Source organism: Malania oleifera, chromosome 9, assembly GCF_029873635.1.
Source record: "Malania oleifera isolate guangnan ecotype guangnan chromosome 9, ASM2987363v1, whole genome shotgun sequence".
Lineage (NCBI taxonomy): Eukaryota > Viridiplantae > Streptophyta > Magnoliopsida > Santalales > Ximeniaceae > Malania > Malania oleifera.
The window spans coordinates 37,674,325-37,684,772 of NC_080425.1; the positions used below are offsets into that span (position 1 = coordinate 37,674,325).

Sequence of the window (10,448 nt, forward strand, 5' to 3'; positions counted from 1 at the left end):
ATCCTGAGGTGGTTTAGCCTAAGGTGAGGACGTAGGTGGGTATAGTTGAACCTCGTAAAAACTCTCGTCTCACTCTCTTCCCTACTCTCATTTAATTTCCTGTTTATATTAACTTCATTGTTGGATTTTAATTGTTGATCATATAAACTACGTGGATAAGAAATTAAATAAATCAAGGATTAATTTGATTTTGGGATTGCAAAAACCGAAAGAAAGTACGTTGGTTGATCAATATAAATTGCGGAAACCTTAAAGGGAGTACATTGATTGGTTAACACCCGAGACTAATTAACTGAAAGTTTATTTAAAGTCTGAGTTTTTCGAATATTATTGGAAGTTTGAATTGTCGTTTTTATTGAGAAAATAGGAATACAAATACATGGCTTCTTATCAGCAAACAAATATTCTCAAACTCTACTTTGGTTTGCTAAAGTGCTGAAACTTGACAATATTACTAAATTTTTTTATCTTGTGTGGATTGTGTTGTGATTGTGTTGATTGGATTGTGTTGAGGTGTTGAATAGGATATTCAACTTAGTATATTCATTTATAAAGGTTTTAACAAAATTAATTTTCTGCTAAACTTAAAATTGAAAACCGACTTTGCTTGTGTGGTGGCTAAAATTAAAATAAGTTAACGAATCATTCAAAGAAATTTTAAAATCCCAATTCACCCTTCTTCTTAGGAATACACCTTTCTTTTCAGGAGCATCGGTTAGCGGTAAAATAGATTCTCTGATACCTTAGAGGCGCTTCAAAGATGTGTTTGTGCTTTGGAAATGGTAAATCTATATTCCATGGATTTACAGAAGCCGATATGGTCGGTAATGTTGATTCTAAAAAATCCACTTCGGGTTATTTGATGACTTTTGCAGGGGAGGAGCTGTGGCATGGCAATCAAAATTACATAAATGTATTGCTCTATCTACTACGGAAGCCAAGTTTATTGCCATTAAAGAAGTTTGCAAAGAATTGTTTTGGTTGAAGAGATTCTTGAAAGAGTTGGGAATGGAACAGGAAAGGTATGTTCTTTATTATGATAGCCAAAGTGCGATTCATTTGAGTAAGAATTCTCTCTTTCATTCAAAATCAAAACATATTGATATTCTATATCATTGGATTCGGGATGTGTTGGATAAGAAATTGTTGAAACTTGACAAAATTCACACCGATGGTAATGATTCGGATATGATGACAAAAGCATTGTCTAGAGACAAGCATGTGAAGTGTCGAATTTTGGCCAGATTGGTGGAGTCATCCCCATAAGTCGGGAGGGAGAGATTTGTTGGGTTTCCCTCCTTATGGGGCCCATATATTGGAAAAGGCCCCCCTTTCTTTCAGACGCCACTTCGTTTCTAGGGTTTATCGCAAATTTTGAATTCGATGTGTGCTCACTACTTCTATCATCATGCTTTTCTCATTCTATATATTAGTCTCCGAAAGATTGCACGGTCACGGTGCCTCTCACACTCTGTTCCAATTTCCTGGAGAAATTTGCCGGTGCTTTCCATCAGATTTCTCTGCGACTTAGCTTTTCTTTGCTTATGCTCCACAAGTTCTCCAGTTTAAGGTGCGCTTAGGGAAATTTGGATACTTTGGAGAAAAGCGCAGGGAACAACGGCAAAACAAGGAAGAAGGGCATAAGACTGATTGCAAAAATCGAAAGTAAGGATCGATTCTCACCATCTATTTTTAACTTTTAATTTTCTTTCCTTTCTTGGGGTCTTAAATTTTAAATAATATCTTTTGTTCTGAATAGTCATCAAAAATTCTAAATTTAATTTTTTTCTTATATTGGCTTGGTTTTGAACATTAATTAAAATAATATGACTGTTATTGGAAACTCGCATGAAGATCTTATTTCCCGTTATTGATTCTTATATATGCCCGTAAGGGATTCAGCATTTTTTTTTTAAAATTTAATAGGATATTTACTGTATTGATTGCATTTTTTTTTTGTTGGAAATCTGTAGGGCAATGGCGACTATGGTGGAGCCTCCGAATGGGATCAAGCCTCGAGGAAAGCATTGTTTCCGGCTGTGGCAGACATTGTTTGAGATCGACACCAAATATGTTCCGATCAAACCCGTAGGCAGAGGATCCTATGGGATCATTTGCCCTTCCTTTAACACAGAAACAAATGAGAAAGTTGTCATTAAGAAGATAAAAAATGTGTTTGAGAGTCAGACTGGGGCATTGAGGATGTTGAGGGAGATGATCCTGCTGAGGCACATCAAGCACGAAAACGTAATTGCTTTGAAGGATGTTATGATGCCGACCCACCGGAAAAGCTTCAAGGATGTTTATCTTGTTTATGAACTCATGGATACCGATCTGCATCGCGTCCTTAGGTCCCCTCAACCTCTTTCCCGTGATCACTGCCAGTTTTTTCTTTGTCAGGTATGAAGCCATCTCTCGTTGAACATATTTTCCAGAATTGATACTTGTTGCAATGTGAAATCACCTTTTCATTTGTTCCCTGATCGAATTCATTGGATTTTGCTCTTTCTCTGCAATGTTATGAAAAAATCAATTTGCTGAAATTTTATTCTTACTATATGGAATTATGGATGTAGAATTGAGTAGTCTTAATGTGGTAAATATGTTTAATTTGGAAAAGTCATGTTCATAGGTGTTCTGTTTTGACAACTGTGCCTAAGCAGTATGTCAAATTTATAATGCATTAATTTATTGGTCATGAGAGGCAAATATTACATGGCAATCTACCTTGAGATGATGATGTTTGGGTTGGGCGAAGATGGCTAGTGCTGTAGTTTATTTTGTCTATTTCGCTTAAGAAAAACCCTGTATGGCACAGCAAAAAACAACAATTACAATTTTAATACTCTAATTGTCAACAAACAATTTAAAAGTTTATAGGCACAAAAACAAAGAACATTACATACCTTCCAATGTTGTCACTGACAGGCCACTTAAAAGAGGTAAGAACAACTCTGTATCTGAAGCATCTCTAATTGCCTATTAAAAAAGCTGACTTGGTAATAGAACATACTGAAAGGATCTAACCCACAAAATTGCATGGTGGAATACCTTTTTTACACATTCTTGCAAAATCAGGAAATATTGTTGTGAAATACTAGCTTCTTGGAGCTCTTTCAAAGCCTTATCACCAGCCCAACTGAAAGAGATAATTAAGATATTTACAGAAAACATACAAGTAAATTTTATGGATGTATCTTTATATGAATCTAAGATAAAAGTTTAAAATGAGAAAAAGAAAAAAAAAACCCTTTGGAGTTGTTCATAAACATAATGCATATGGTAACAAAAGGGAGAGAGGGGAGTAAGAAATAAATAAATAATGAACATATATATAAGAGATCCAACTTTCTGATTTCCTACATAATTTATCATTCATTACTGACTGAAAATAACTAAGAATTGATCCCAAACAAATAGAACAAATAGAATGATTACCTGTGTCATTTCATACAAGGGTTGATAAACCAATTCATCAGTTGAACAGAGTTGTTGTAGTTCCATCTGCAGTTCTTTAATAATGTATGACAGCTATAAGCAACATAAAAACAATTTTACAAAGAGCTAAATAATCAGTTTGAAAATTACCATGCAAAACATCTTCTTCAATATCCACGCTACCAGAGTCCCGAGCCATGTCCTCTATATTACTGTCAACCAGAAAAATTAAAAATTTAGTTATGAGATTGGAGAAACTGATACAATGAAAAGAAAAGACCCAATACCAATCAGTCATTCAAGATTTCTTGGTTCAAATCTTTTGAACAAGACATGGCGTGGATCAAATGGCAAGGCAAATGACATAAGAAGCAATAATACATAAAACTTCAAAAAAGGACATACCCTCTCTAATTCTTAGAATATGCGCTTCATGTCAATGAAGTTCCAGGCTCTATGCCATGAAATAAAAACTTCATCTTCATCTTCCAACATAAAGTTGAGCTCAACAATTTGGAGTCTACAGTTTACAATGCTTCAAATTACCTAAAATTTGGACCATCTAATATACAATATAATATTATTGAAGTCAAAAAAACTTGTTTGGTTTACACAGCTTTCAATTACAAAGGTTCAAGACTCCACCTAAATTAGCATATTTTAGGTAGGAAATCAGAAATCCACCTAGAAGGTGTTTGTTTACCTGCAATCAGAGTGAAGGTATCGGAACTTGATTTCTTCATCCCAAATTCCAAGCATTTGGTACATGCTAGGAATTGGAATAATGTATGCAGACCCATGTTTAGACCAGAATCACATTTTCCTTACCAAAAGAGCTTGATTAGAAGGGGAATCGAGTAATTTTACAAAAACATGTTTCTCCTCTCATAAATTTGTATGCAGTCAAGGAATTAAAGTATGACCAAAATGGAAATCAAGAAGCAATTTGATTTTAGTTCCTTGAATTACTCAGAAGCATTATTAAGTATGACCTATCCTGAATCCCATTCAATAAGAATCACCTCAATTCCAATCCGTTTGATTCCCATTCCAATTTTCGGCAACCAAATGCCCCCTACTTCAATCACTCGCCCAGAAGAATTTTCAATCTATGAAATCTAGTGAACTTTTGAGTCAATATCAGAAGATTATAACAAAAACTGTAATTTAGTAGCCAAGTGCTCACAACAAGAGCGCATTCTGAGTGCTTTGTGAGGAAACAATTGCATCTATTTTGTGCTGGTGGTCATTTTCTTTTAGTTGGGGGGAATGAGGACTGAGGAATGTGAGGCTTATCAAGTACAAGCATCAAAAAGGCAAAAAGCTCTTTTATCCTGTCTCTCGTGGTCAAGAAAATTGAATGAAGTGAAGAGCATTTAACTTTTAAATCCATGTAACTCTTAGTTGTACATCCTGGCCAAATCATGAAAACAAAATAAAGGACCACATGTGGTGGACTATGTGGACTTGTTGGATTCTTGATCATTGAAGGCACTTTGATTCATAGGAAGACAGTTTAACTGACTCCTCATTCAGAACATAGAAATATTAATAACAAGGAATACATAATTTCATTGGCTTGGGACAGCAGTTTAGTTACTCCATTGCAATCCGGACATCGCAAGTTCAAGTTGTTGAAACAGCATAAGTGCTGGGGTGATTAAATGTCCATAAGGGGAACTCTGGCAGTGCAAGTGGGAAGTCAAGATGATCATATGTCCATATTGAAATGAAGCCAAAAAGGTGATTAGAAATGCAATGCCACAAACAAAGTTTAAAAAAGAAACAGGAAAAGCCAAATAGGCGGTGTGTAAGAAGTCTTTATTGGTTCTCATAATTTGGAAATGAAGAAGTATGTCAAAAAAAAAGTGGCCCATTTTAGTTAAGAGGAGGCGCTTGTGAGGGGGACTCCTGTAGTCAAGAGACCCCATTTCATCTATGTCCCATTTTACTTGAGCATGAAAACAATAGCCAGTGTAGCCCCTTGGGAAATTCAAGGAGCAGATTGTAGTAATAAGTGAACAGTGGGAGAAAGGAGAATCTCATATTCAAAATCAGACATTGCAAAGGATTTCGAGGGTTTATTGGAGCCCAGGAAGGTGAAATCCAAGCTTGAGGGCTCAGGGAGAGGAGCAGTTGAACAAAGGAAGCAAACTGCTGAGTTTGCCTATGAAGCTTCTTCTTTTGAGAATGAGTCAGATTTTTATGACTATGAGAATGAAGGACTTATGATTAAGCACTTGCACATCTCAATGGTAGTTAATCAACTAGTACTCCTATCGATGCCAATTCACATAACAGTTATCGTAATTATGTGTGTACTTTGAAAGAAAAGAAACAAAAATTAATAAAATAAAGGAAAAAAAGATCCATTTTGATCCTCCAGCATTGCCATTATTGTCAAAGAGCACTTCAACATGATTTCGACAAGCCTAAAGTATAACTCTAAAAAGGGATTGACTTTAATTCTGAAAAAGCATGATAATGATAATGACGAAAAAGAGTTAGTTTGAAAGCATTGGATTAAAAAAACATGAGTTTTTTTTGACATACTTCTTAACCTATTGTTTAATTTTTTATTAAACAGAAGAATCCAACAAGTCCGCATAGTCCACCACATGTGGTCCTTTATTTTGTTTTCATGATTTGGCCAGGATGTACAAATCCTGCAGTGTAAAGAGCGAAATAGACAATTAGAGATCTTCCCTTTCGGGCAAGGGAGCAGTGCTAAGTATGTAAGGACTCTTGATCCACTCAGATATTGGGTGCTCACCAAGGTAAGACTCAATAGGGAGGGAGGCAGAATCTTGAATTTACTTCCAAAGTAGCTTCAAAAATCAGAAACCTTAAAATTTTAAAATATGTATATATTTTTTTAAAAAAGGATTTTAAAAAATTTTAAAAAATATTCTTGGAGTTCCTTCTTCAATTGGAGTTTCAAATTTTCTCAAATTTCAAAAGGAAATTTAAAAATACCAGAAATTGTGAAAACTGTGATTTAGCAACAAAAAAAAAAAACACATGCAAAATACAAATTAGACAAGTTCTTCACGTATTCAACACAAACACATGGACCTCCTCAAGTCACTGCCAAAGTCAATCTGAAACTTCTGAAGCCCAATTGAACTTCACTGTCTCCAAACAATGCCCAATAAGATCTCAACCCTTTAATTCTCCAAATGTCGGCCCAATTGCACCTTCGAGGCCCAAACGAATCAATTCCTCAAATGAACTGCAATTGAAATTTAATTTGCAATTTTGAGCCCAATTGTCAAGGTTGAGGCCCAGTTGAACATTTGTACTGCAATTCAAGCCCAATGGAATTTTAAATTCTAAATAAATTCCTAATTAAATCTCGATTACCAAGTTATTTAAATTTCCAAGAAGCTAATATTTCACAACAATATTTCCTGATTTTGCAAGAATGTGTGAAAAAGGTATTCCACCATGCAATTTTGTGGGTTAGATCCTTTCAGTATGTTCTATTACCAGGTCAGCTTTTTTAATAGGCAATTAGAGATGCTTCAGATACAGAGTTGTCCTTACCTCATTTAAGTGGCCTGTCAGTGACAACATTGGAAGGTATGTAATGTTCTTTGTTTTTGTGCCTATAAACTTTTAAATTGTTTGTCGACAATTAGAGTATTAAAATTGTAATTGTAGTTTTTTGCTGTGCCATACAGGGTTTTTCATAAGCGAAATAGACAAAATAAACTACAGCACTAGCCATCTTCGCCCAACCCAAACATCATCATCTCAAGGTAGATTGCCATCTAATATTTGCCTCTCATGACCAATAATGCATTATAAATTTGACATACTGCTTAGGCACAGTTGTCAAGACAGAACACCTATGAACATGACTTTTCCAAATTAAGCATATTTACCACATTAAGACTACTCAATTCTACATCCATAATTCCATATAGTAAGATGAATACTGCAAGTTGAGCATATTAATTACACTTCAAGACCTACCCAATGCTATATCCACATAATAAAATTTCATCAAATTGATTTTTTCATAACATTGCAGAGAAAGAGCAAAATCCAATGAATTTGATCAGGGAACAAACAAAAAGGTTGTCAATTCTGGAAAATATGTTCAACGAGAGATGGCTTCATACCTGACAAAGAAAAAACTGGCAGTGGTCACGGGAAAGAGGTTGAGGGGACCTAAGGACGCGATGCAGATCGGTATCCATGAGTTCATAAACAAGATAAACATCCTTGAAGCTTTTCCTGTGGGTCGGCATCATAACATCCTTCCAAGCAATTACGTTTTCGTGCTTGATGTGCCTCAACAGGATCATCTCCCTCAACATCCTCAGTGCACTAATCTGACTCTCAAACACATTTTTTATCTTCTTAATGGCAACTATCTCATTTGATTCTTAGTTAAAGGAAGAGCAGACGATCCCATAGGCTCCTTTGCCGACGGGTTTGATCGGAACATATTTGGTGTCGATCTCAAACAATGTCTGCCACAGCCGGAAACAATGCTTCCCTTGAGGCTTGATCCCATTCGGAGGCTCCACCATAGTCGCCATTGCCCTACAGATTTCCCTGAAACAAAACACCGTCTTTTCAACCTTTTCCATGGAAAAACTCATCGAAAGAAAGAAAATAAAAAAACCTCTTAGATTCCCGCGCACCTTAAACTGGAGAACTTGTGGAGTATAAGCAAAGCAAAGCTAAATGGCAGAGAAATCTGATGAAAGCACCGGCAAATTTCTCCAGGAAATTGGAACAGAGTGCGAGAGGCACCGTGACCGTGCAATCAACCGGAGACTAATATATATATATATATATATATATATATATATATATAGTGAGAAAAGCATGATGAGAGAAGTAGTGAGTACACATCGAATTCAAAATTTGCGATAAACCCTAGAAACGGAGTGTCTCCCAAATATACAAAAATAATAAAAAAATGTTTTCTAAATTTTTTATATAAATTTGAAATACTAAAAACTAAGATGATAATTTTGTATTTTTTTGAAAAATTAAAAACAAAAAATAAAATTATTTTCAAAAGCAAATAGTGCCAAAATTTGTCTATTTTTATTTATTTATTTCATACAAATTTTTTGAAATAAAAACTAATTATTTTTATTTTATATTTTTTAAAAAATTAAAATAAAAATAGAAATTGTTTTCAAAATTAAATGGATCCTTATTTTTATTTTTTAAACTAAGAAATCCTCCAAAAGAGAAATAGACAGGCAAACAACTCTATTTGAATAGTTGACTATGAAAAAGTGAAGACAATTTTCAATGTCTTCAAAAGCATAATTAGGGTTCGGTTAGTTTTGAAAAAAAAATATGTATAATTTTTAAATTTGTAAGTTTTTCAAATAATTATAAAAGAAATTAGCTTATTTTAAAATTTTTCAAGATTCATATTGAAAATATAAAAAATAAAGAATTTCTTTATATGTGCAAAATAATCTTTTACTTTTTATTTTTAGATTTAAAAAAAATTACATTTGAAGTATATGGCTCATACTAAATGGAATGCATGCACAGGAAAAACATGGTGAAACAAGAACAAGGAATTTTGGATTATAAAAAGAAACCGTCGACAGTTTGGTCGACAGTCTGATCAACGGTTTCAGTCTTCACAATTTAGATTTGATCTTATTAATACTCTATTTATCACACAGCATGCGGTATTTACCACTTCAGCTTAAAAATATTTTGGTAACCTATGTTCATTTAGTATTGTTCTTGTCATTTCTTGAATAATTCTATTTTTTCTTTCAAAAACTTCATTTTGTTGTGGAGTTTTGGGTGCTGAAAATTATGATTAATTCCATATTTATTACAAAATTTTTCAACTTCTTTGTTGTTGAATTCTCTTCCTTGATCACTCCTTATATTTGAAACACTATATCCTTTTTCATTTTGAAGTTTCTTACACAAATGTATTAACATGTTACAAGCTTCATCTTTGGAGGCTAAAAATAGTACTCAGGTAAACTTGAAGTAGTCACCAACCATGAAAAACACATATTGCTTACCTCCTCTGCTTTGAATTCTAGTAGGACCAAACAAATCTAAATTGTGAATTACGGTGTTATCCCAAGAGGGGGGTGAATTGGGTATTTTTAAAAGATTGTGACCTTTGAGATCTAATTTCGAAAAACCTTCAATTACAAACTTTCAAGTTACCTAACAACTAGATTAATGTTTCACAATCAATCAATCTAATATGTGTCTTTGTCAAGCATACACTTTTACCCAATTACTCACAAATGTAACTAGTGTTCAATACATACACAATGCACAAGTAATTTAAACACAATGAGGAAATTAAAAAGAAGTTAAGGGTAAGAGGGATGCAAACACGATTTTACGATATTCAGCCAACCTGACCTACATTCTCGCCTTAAGCAACCCACTTAAGGGTTCCACTAAATTCCTGCTCTTTTAACCGAGACGGAGCTTCCCGTACAATCTGCTACTTACAAGAGGTACACCTTCCTCCTATTCCGCTGCTTACAAGATATACAACTTTCTCCTTAAATCCGGTTCACAGCTCAAACTATGATTACAATATAGAAGTTACAATTTCTACAAATACACTCAAATGCTTCTACACAAAACTAGTGAGTACAATTGAAAATCCTAACACATATGCATATGATAAAACTTGAAGCTCAATATGAATGTAATGATGAAATCGTTATATAAATGATATGCTTCACAAAATTTACCTTCAAGTAAATATCTCCGAAAAAATATTTTTTTATAAATAAATGCCTTGGAGAATTCAGGGTTTTAAAAACAATCCACTTGATGCAAGAATATCAAGATACGATCCTTGTAAAAATAATCTTTAATAACACTCAGATTTAAATTCTAGCTATTAAGTAATTTGTAAGGTGATAATTTTGTAATTGTTTGAAAAATTAAAAACAAAAAGTAAAATTATTTTCAAAAGCAAATAGTGTCAAAAATTGTTTATTTTTATTCATTTATTTCATACAATTTTTTCAAAATAA

The 10,448-nt window shown here is 33.8% G+C and overlaps 2 long non-coding RNA genes across 6 annotated transcripts; one reads left to right on the plus strand and one right to left on the minus strand.

Annotated features, from left to right (window-relative positions):
- Positions 1 to 2,265: 2,265 nt before the first annotated feature.
- Positions 2,266 to 8,221, minus strand: LOC131164655 (uncharacterized). 5 transcript variants are annotated; one of them, XR_009139316.1, is made up of 7 exons: positions 7,566 to 8,208; positions 3,589 to 3,650; positions 3,439 to 3,512; positions 2,907 to 3,139; positions 2,728 to 2,805; positions 2,465 to 2,510; positions 2,266 to 2,378 (listed from the first exon to the last, which is right to left on the minus strand). It is a non-coding gene; the product is annotated as an uncharacterized LOC131164655 (long non-coding RNA). The 5 variants fall into 5 exon arrangements; XR_009139314.1 differs by lacking the exon at positions 2,266 to 2,378 and having other exon boundaries at positions 2,396 to 2,510; positions 7,566 to 8,004; positions 8,094 to 8,221; XR_009139317.1 differs by lacking the exon at positions 2,266 to 2,378 and having other exon boundaries at positions 2,396 to 2,510; positions 2,907 to 2,979; positions 3,052 to 3,139.
- Positions 6,745 to 7,530, plus strand: LOC131164656 (uncharacterized). Its single transcript, XR_009139319.1, has 3 exons — positions 6,745 to 7,020; positions 7,122 to 7,199; positions 7,475 to 7,530. It is a non-coding gene; the product is annotated as an uncharacterized LOC131164656 (long non-coding RNA).
- Positions 8,222 to 10,448: the final 2,227 nt, after the last annotated feature.